The sequence below is a fragment of the Abramis brama genome (assembly GCF_963993115.1).
Source record: "Abramis brama genome assembly, chromosome: 4".
Classification (NCBI taxonomy): domain Eukaryota; kingdom Metazoa; phylum Chordata; class Actinopteri; order Cypriniformes; family Leuciscidae; genus Abramis; species Abramis brama.
The window spans coordinates 29060611-29069804 of record NC_139966.1 but is presented as its reverse complement, the minus strand read 5'-3'; the positions used below and the strand labels follow the sequence as shown (position 1 = coordinate 29069804).

At 39.8% G+C, this 9194-nt stretch overlaps 1 protein-coding gene across 1 annotated transcript in view; it reads right to left on the bottom strand.

The window, feature by feature from the left end:
• Window positions 1–5134, bottom strand: part of LOC311081508 (uncharacterized protein) — a 13421-nt gene extending 8287 nt beyond the window's left edge. The window contains exon 1 of the mRNA XM_084112058.1: window positions 5067–5134. The gene's annotated coding sequence lies outside the window, so the exon portion shown is untranslated. The remainder of the gene's footprint in view (window positions 1–5066) is intronic.
• Between the last annotated feature and the right edge of the window lie 4060 nt (window positions 5135–9194).

The following is a 9194-nucleotide window of genomic DNA, read 5'->3' as shown; positions in this document are numbered from 1 at the left end:
CTCTCTGTCTGTGTCTCTGTGTCTCTGTGTCTCTCTGTCTGTGTCTCTGTGTCTCTCTGTCTGTGTCTCTGTGTCTCTCTGTCTGTGTCTCTGTGTCTCTCTGTCTGTGTCTCTGTGTCTCTGTGTCTCTCTGTCTGTGTCTCTGTGTCTCTCTGTCTGTGTCTCTGTGTCTCTGTGTCTCTCTGTCTGTGTCTCTGTGTCTCTGTGTCTCTCTGTCTGTGTCTCTGTGTCTCTGTGTCTCTCTGTCTGTGTCTCTGTGTCTCTGTGTCTCTCTGTCTGTGTCTCTGTGTCTCTGTGTCTCTCTGTCTGTGTCTCTGTGTCTCTCTCTCTCTCTGTCTGTGTCTCTGTGTCTCTCTCTCTCTCTCTGTCTGTGTCTCTGTGTCTCTCTCTCTGTCTCTGTCTGTGTCTCTGTGTCTCTCTCTCTGTCTGTGTCTCTGTCTGTGTCTCTGTGTCTCTCTCTCTGTCTGTGTCTCTGTCTGTGTCTCTGTGTCTCTCTCTCTCTCTCTGTCTGTGTCTCTGTCTGTGTCTCTGTGTCTCTCTCTCTCTCTCTGTCTGTGTCTCTGTCTGTGTCTCTGTGTCTCTCTCTCTCTCTCTGTCTGTGTCTCTGTCTGTGTCTCTGTGTCTCTCTCTCTCTCTCTGTCTGTGTCTCTGTCTGTGTCTCTGTGTCTGTGTCTCTCTCTCTCTCTCTGTCTGTGTCTCTGTCTGTGTCTCTGTGTCTGTGTCTCTCTCTCTCTCTCTGTCTGTGTCTCTGTCTGTGTCTCTGTGTCTGTGTCTCTCTCTCTCTCTCTGTCTCTCTGTCTGTGTCTCTGTGTCTCTCTGTCTGTGTCTCTGTGTCTCTGTGTCTCTCTGTCTGTGTCTCTGTGTCTCTGTGTCTCTCTGTCTGTGTCTCTGTGTCTCTCTGTCTGTGTCTCTGTGTCTCTGTGTCTCTCTGTCTGTGTCTCTGTGTCTCTGTGTCTCTCTGTCTGTGTCTCTGTGTCTCTGTGTCTCTCTGTCTGTGTCTCTGTGTCTCTCTCTCTCTCTGTCTGTGTCTCTGTGTCTCTCTCTCTCTCTCTGTCTGTGTCTCTGTGTCTCTCTCTCTGTCTCTGTCTGTGTCTCTGTGTCTCTGTCTCTGTCTGTGTCTCTGTGTCTCTCTCTCTGTCTGTGTCTCTGTCTGTGTCTCTGTGTCTCTCTCTCTGTCTGTGTCTCTGTCTGTGTCTCTGTGTCTCTCTCTCTCTCTCTGTCTGTGTCTCTGTCTGTGTCTCTGTGTCTCTCTCTCTCTCTCTGTCTGTGTCTCTGTCTGTGTCTCTGTGTCTCTCTCTCTCTCTCTGTCTGTGTCTCTGTCTGTGTCTCTGTGTCTCTCTCTCTCTCTCTGTCTGTGTCTCTGTCTGTGTCTCTGTGTCTCTCTCTCTCTCTCTGTCTGTGTCTCTGTCTGTGTCTCTGTGTCTCTCTCTCTCTCTCTGTCTGTGTCTCTGTCTGTGTGTCTGTGTCTCTCTCTCTCTCTCTGTCTGTGTCTCTGTCTGTGTGTCTGTGTCTCTCTCTCTCTCTCTGTCTGTGTCTCTGTCTGTGTCTCTGTGTCTCTCTCTCTCTCTCTGTCTGTGTCTCTGTCTGTGTCTCTGTGTCTCTCTCTCTCTCTCTGTCTGTGTCTCTGTCTGTGTCTCTGTGTCTCTCTCTCTCTCTCTGTCTGTGTCTCTGTCTGTGTCTCTCTCTCTCTCTCTGTCTGTGTCTCTGTCTGTGTCTCTGTGTCTCTCTCTCTCTCTCTGTCTGTGTCTCTGTCTGTGTGTCTGTGTCTCTCTCTCTCTCTCTGTCTGTGTCTCTGTCTGTGTGTCTGTGTCTCTCTCTCTCTCTCTGTCTGTGTCTCTGTCTGTGTCTCTGTGTCTGTGTCTCTCTCTCTCTCTCTGTCTGTGTCTCTGTCTGTGTCTCTGTGTCTGTGTCTCTCTCTCTCTCTCTGTCTGTGTCTCTGTCTGTGTCTCTGTGTCTGTGTCTCTCTCTCTCTCTCTGTGTCTGTGTCTCTCTCTCTCTGTGTCTGTGTCTCTCTCTCTCTCTGTGTCTGTGTCTCTCTCTCTCTCTGTGTCTGTGTCTCTCTCTCTCTCTGTGTCTGTGTCTCTCTCTCTCTCTGTGTCTGTGTCTCTCTCTCTCTCTGTGTCTGTGTCTCTCTCTCTCTCTGTGTCTGTGTCTCTCTCTCTCTCTGTGTCTGTGTCTCTCTCTCTCTCTGTGTCTGTGTCTCTCTCTCTCTCTGTGTCTGTGTCTCTCTCTCTCTCTGTGTCTGTGTCTCTCTCTCTCTCTGTGTCTGTGTCTCTCTCTCTCTCTCTCTCTCTCTCTCTCTCTCTCTCTCTCTCTCGCGCCCTGTCACAAGCGCAGAAGTTCATCTACATTACTCACCGATCAAATAAGACTTTGGCGGGACAAAAATTCACTTTGGCGGGCGCTAAAACAAGTTCAATGCAGGAAAATTCATGCGTGAGTTTCCATTAGACTCGCACGGTAGCCAGGCGTCTCATCCAATGGCGAGCTCGGTTGACGCTGTGTGCTTCAAGATTCTGACGCAAGTGCTAATATTCCGATTGGCCCAGAGAAATGTCAATTATAAGAATTATCCAATAATGTTTCGCAATTCTAGCCTGCATGGCATGCAGACAATTTTCAATGAGGAGGAGTAAGCTTCTATGTAATATTTTATTATCCTCACAGCTTGGGTATGCCGTGATGCGCTATGAAATTAATGCGTGGCAATTTAATTAATAATAGCCTATCAATTTAATAATAAAAGTAGCCTAGGCCTTCCCTAATAATAATAATATTACAATAATACTAATAATAATTTAATACATAAATTGGGAATGCTAAATCATCTTGATATTGATAGCTAATGCTCGTTTTGACAATATCTCTGGATACATGATATCGTCTATAGGCGCGAGGCACAGGGTTTATTGCGCTGATTCGCGCATATTTCACACGTATAGTGTGAGCAGTGAAGTCGCAGCTCGACGTTCTGACTGTATAGTGTGAGCACATAAATCCTGAGCTTTGGCTTTACATCGCATGCGATCTACTCGCTCAGTGTGAGTAGGTACCTTGCTGAAATCGCACAGTGTATGCCCGCCTTTACCCTGAGATAGGAAACTGATGGGAAGTTTTTGGTTTCAGAACAGCTGAATTGAGTTAGTTCAAATAACTCTTTAATAAAGCACATGCAACACTACTTGGAAAGCCATGATCAATGGAACGCCGAAATTACGATTCACCACTGCAGCAGCACCCGACAAGAAGACGTCTGCATACTTCCGAGTCTATATGCAAGTTTAATTCTTGTTATAATATCAGAGGCAAAAAACTGGCTGAAAGGCAAGTTATTGATCTAATATTTATTTTAATGGTATTCCACGGGCAAAAAAAAAAAAGAAAAAAAAAAGAGCACTTGGCAGCAACTAAAAATTAAGTATAAAAACAATTCAATCAGGTAAAGATACGATAATGTGAATATGCGTGTCATTAATGCATCCAACCACATTGGAAATCCTAAAGGAATTTCAAAATATTACGTTATTTCCCGAGGCTGCAGCAAGATGTTATCAAATGAACGTCATTTATCAGATTCGCCACATTTAAACCGATTTCTACACTGACCTGCAATCCTGTGAAACTCCTCTTTGACGGCTCTCACAGGTTTGTGCTCAGGAAACAACACAAAAACTCTCAGAAAGAGCATGAGAGCGAGGCACACTTTCCTTAACGCTCTGAATACAGTGGCCTTAATAATGTGCTCTGCATCCCCGATGTTAGTGTATATAGAAAACTACCATTGTACCAAATGTAACTGAATTAATGCAGCCTCCTCATCTACAGGATCCTGTATAAAAGTCATGCCATTTGTCACTTTGACAATGAAAATATGAGCAATGAATGAATTATAAAATACTTTTCTTACTTAGTATTTTTGTCGTTTTGTTGTTTCCAGTCAAAATATCTAAAGATTCTTAAATCAAGATGAATTTTCTATATAAGAAAAATGACACAAGGTATTTAATCTTGTTTCCTGCATTATTATTTTTTATTATTTTGCAAATTATCTGCTAATGGGGTAAGAAAAATAATCTTGTTTCTGTTTGCATTAAGAATATTTTTCTTACCCCGCTGGCAGATAATTTTACTTGTTTTAAGTACAATCCACTTCATTTAGTTACAGACTTATTTTTTAAAAAAAAACGTATTTAAACTCCGCTTAAGCTTTAAAAAGGGGGAGGAGACCGAAAGAAACTCTGGGTTTACCGAAGAAAACCTGCTTCTGACCAGGGGTGCGTTTCCCGAAAGCATCGTTAGCCAACTATGGTCGCAAGTTCCCTCGTTACCAATAGAGTTCAATGGACATTGCGATGAACTTGCGACCATAGTTGGCCAACGATGCTTTCGGGAAATGCACCCCAGGTTAGGTTCACAGAGTAAATTACCATGGTAACTGACTCTGAGTATAAGTTACCTCTCTTTCAGAAACGGGCTTGACTTACTCTGCTTTCTCGGGTTTGACATACCTCCCAGAGTTTCCTTCATTTCATGGTTAACATACTCAGAGTTTCCACTTAAACCTTCTTTCTGAAAGAGGCCTCTGATAAAAAATAAAAACCACAAAACTAGCGCTAGTACAAATGAATAAAACAAGTTATTCAGACAATTCATATTTAGTTATGAATAATACTTGCTATTTAATGATTTGTAAATTACATTTAATATATTACACTTTCATAAACACATTTGCAGTTCGTTTGTTAAAATTGTCCTTATACATGCTTTTACACTGTTTTGACCAGCATGTCTCGTCAGCGTGCGTTGATTCGAATCACTGAATCATTTAAGCATTTGGTTCAATTGACTAAAAAAGCTCCGTTTCTCTATCCGAATTCGTGTTAATGATGAACTGGAGCGAAATGAGACTCGTGTCTGTTACTCGTATGTTGAAGCGCTTTACTCACAAGAAATACATTCACTAATGTTTGATAAACCATTCGAATGTTACATACAGGTAAAACAGTAAAGTAGTAACATTGAACGGTTTGTATCGATTTAAACTTTAAATGGTTAAAAGTACAAACCTTTCTTCAGCATAATCACAACAGATGCAGGAGCGTGGCGCAGCCTTATTGCGTCATATCACCAAGCCAAAATAAGAGTCCTGTCCACACGCTAAAATTACATAAGTATGTATTTATAATATTCATATTAGACATCGTATAAAAATTCAAATACCAAACCAACTGGCTAAAATGAGTGTTAGAGTTCATAGCAAAGTTCATACATCAGTATAGATACATATATAAAAGTCATGTGTTTCTAATATTACATTGAATCTAAAAATACCGGACAATTGGTATAAAATATATAAAAATATGATCTTCCAAGAATCAGTTAAAGATAAATAAATGGCAAGTACAAATGTGATTCATTCAGTACCAAATACGTATTGATAAACAGTCTAATTAAAAGTGAGTATTTTAGTGAGAGATTTTTTAATAAAAGTAATAAGCCAAGTCTTTAATGTCATTTGAGTTGCAGCATATGTAGAGAGATTCAAATCGCTCAGACACAAATTTACACCTGCTGAACTTCACAGAAAGCTCTGCTATTTTTTTTTTTTTTAAATCACACATTAAAGTAATTTTACAGCAAATAATTTACTTCCAATTCACTTAAATTTCTGAAAAGAGATTGGGTCTTAATAAATTTGGCTTTATGTACAAAGAATTGTACTATTATTAATCGCTTGAGCGGATGGGATTTTAGGAATGTACAGTGAAGTCACATAACTGCCAGATTCAAATGTGCTTTCGCGCTTTAACTAGCGCTTAGCCAGAGACAAACACGCTCAGTGTTACGCTCAGTGTGAACTCACGCTCACAACTATTATGCGTTTTAAAACACATAATATTTATTTTAGGTTTCAGGCATTTAAATACACAAAAGTACTAATGATACATTTATAGGTTGTAAAATACACACTGATCTCTATGGAAGCGGCAATAACTATCCTTTCAATTATAAATTGACGAGGTGATTTATTCATATCAGATTCACATTGTGTAATCTTTTTTTACTCTGTTCTTCTCCCACTTCACCGGCCACTTACTTTCATGTTCTTCGGGAGAAGTGGATGAATTTGCGTTTTGTAAGTCCAACAGATCCGGTTCTCTGAATTGCGCTGCATACTTGTAACGACAAACTGAGAGGAAACAAGTGCGAGTGCACAATGTTTATTGCGTAATAAACACTCAAGGTTAAAGACAGATAACGTATTCTTCTTGATGCGATGATCCAGCCCAGCCCAGTCCAGTCCAGTGCAGTGCAGTGCAGTGCAGTCCAGTGCAGTGCAGTGCAGTGCAGTCAAAACACGAGGAACAAACAGGAGCAGGCACGCAGACGGGGAATCATCAAACAACGATCTGACAAACATGAGACGAAAGACAGGGCATTAAATAGGCTGTGATAATTACAAACAGCTGTCGCTGATCAGGATGATAGGGAGATCAGTGACAACGCCCACATGAAACAATGAATGAACTGAGACACACCCACACACACACACGTAAACACACAGACTAGAATGAGACAGCGGATCTACCAACCGTGACAATACTAACATGGCGGTGCCATTTGTGCAGTATAAATCAGCTATTATGAAAGGTTTTTAACACCTGGCTTTCACCTTTTTAAAAACACATTAACATCCACATATTTGAGAATTGGAATATCAGGTAGTTTGTGAATGTAACAAGTTTGTGAATATTTTGAATAATTAAAGAAAAACAAAATAAAAGTGATACATCTGTCATACAGCGCTATTGTGGCCTTAAAAAACTCACACTGGGGGGGTCACCTAGAATATTTTAAAGTTACGTGTGAAAATGCCTGAGCTGTTGATTTGAAATATTTGCTCAGAAACTGCTGTAAGAAGTGTCATCACCGCATGTGATCACTAGTTAAATTAGACTGAATTCATGTGGTGTCAGCAGTGTTGTGTGTAACGCGTTACAAAGTAACGCGTTACAGTAACGTAACTACTTTTTCGGGTAAAAAGTAGTGTAACGCGTTACTACTAAAAATTTGGTAACGAAACGTAGTTCCTTTTTCAATTCGGCGCAACGTTACTTTTCCCATGGATATATTTGACAGCGACACTGCCTCAGCTGCGTGCTTGAGAGAAGAGAACTGTTGAGAACTGAAGAAAACGATTTAGTTTAATATTTATGTTTAAATTAAATTAAATAAAAATTTTGTGTGGAGACATGATTTTGACCACTTTATTAAGTTTGTTTTTGTAGAAAACCTGTATTTAAAGTGAATTCCGTTTTGTATTAATTGTATCTTAATTTTAATCAATGTTTTATCAACCAATTGCCTGAATTTAATAAGTAGTAAATTAAAGAAAACTATTTAGTTTCATATTTATGTTTAAATAAAATAAATAAATAAATAATTTAATCTATGTTGATTATATGAAAAGTGAAAAGCATGAGTAAGATCATAATTTTGTGCAATATATCGGGAGATAAATGGAGTGGGCAGACATGATTTTGACCACTTTATTAAGTTTGTTTTTGTAGAAAGACTTTCTTTAAAACGAATTTCGTTTTGTATTAATTGTATCTTAATTTTAATCAATGTTTTACCAACCAATTAATTGCCTGAATTTAATAAATAAGTAAATATGGCATGCAAAATAATCATGACGGCACCAGCGCGTGAACTGGAGCTCGTCTCCATACTGTAAATGAACCGAAACTCAGATATGCTATACTTGTCTCACAGACCTGAGAAATATATAGAAAGCTTGAATATGTGTACTTTTAAACAAAATATATTTTTTTCTCTCAAAATCTCTTTTTTTTCTCCTACTCCCTTGATAGAGTGAGTCGTATGTCTGAAAACTAAGCTTATGTCTTCTATATCATTTTGTCCTATGCTATCAAGACGCGATTCGCACCGGTGTTAGAGAGCAGGAGCGCTTTATTGGCTGTTGCCGAAATTTAAAGTTCGGTGGATAGGGGGAGCGGAGCGGAGAGAAGTGGCGCGGGCGCGGAGTGTCGCACTCTACCCCATGATGCAGAGCCGGCTGAGAATAAAAGTTGCCGCACACAGCAGCGCCAATGAGAAGGACTTTTTTTCTTTCGAAATTGATACTATTTTTTATAATAAAGAGCACAAAATAATTACCTGTTATGTCCTCCATTGTATAACTTTATGTCTACATATTTAGGAACAGATATTGGGTTCTGCCCAAAGTCAAGCAACATAAAAGTAACGTAAAAGTAACGAGTAACGTAAAAAGTTACTTTCCAAACGGGGTAACTAAGTAAAGTAACGGATTACTTTTTTAAAAAGTAACGAGTAACGAGCAAACACTACTTTTTAAAAGTAACTTCCCCAACACTGGGTGTCAGAATAATCTGAAAAATAATTTCCTGATTGAGAAAATTCACATGAACGCAGGTCGGAACAACAACACGGAAAGTTAAAGAACATGGTGCCTCATCGACACCGTCTGAGAGGGTTTTCTCAAGTCAGGAGAGGTGTCGTATTTTGCCAGAGAAGGAAAATTGGTCATATTTCTGCAAAAGAATAGCTGAAATTTGAAGCTGGTTTGTAGCATACCAAGAATACCAACTTTGCTGTTGTTAGTACTGTAACTGTTATTTTGTGTCTGTTAAATTATTGTAGTTGGGTTAAGTGGCTTAGGTTTTATTGTGAATTTATGTACATTTTTTGTGTTTTGTATTGACTTATATATTTAAGTATACTTTAAACTTGTATTATATTGTTCAATTTAAAGAATAAAACAAAATTAATAAAAAAGCCATTATTTAATGTCATCCACCTTCGTTTTGTGGCTCTTTTTTCATAAAGTATCAGTTCAGGCACCAGTACCGTTTAAAAGTATCGATTAGGCACCGGTATGTCACTAAATTAAGCAAAACTTTTGTATGGGTCTTTGGGCAGCAGTAAAGGACTAGGTCTCCCCGTCGGGGAATCGAACCCCGGTCTTCCGCGTGACAGGCGGAGATACTGTCCACTATACTAACGAGGAGTTGCACAGACAGGTAGTCCTCCTCGATCAGCGCGACTGCAGACTGCTGCAAACAGCCTTCCCATTTTTAGGAACGGCCTCATGCGTCATTTTAGGCCATCGCTTCACAAGGAGCCAGTGCAGCCAAAAACATCATCTAATA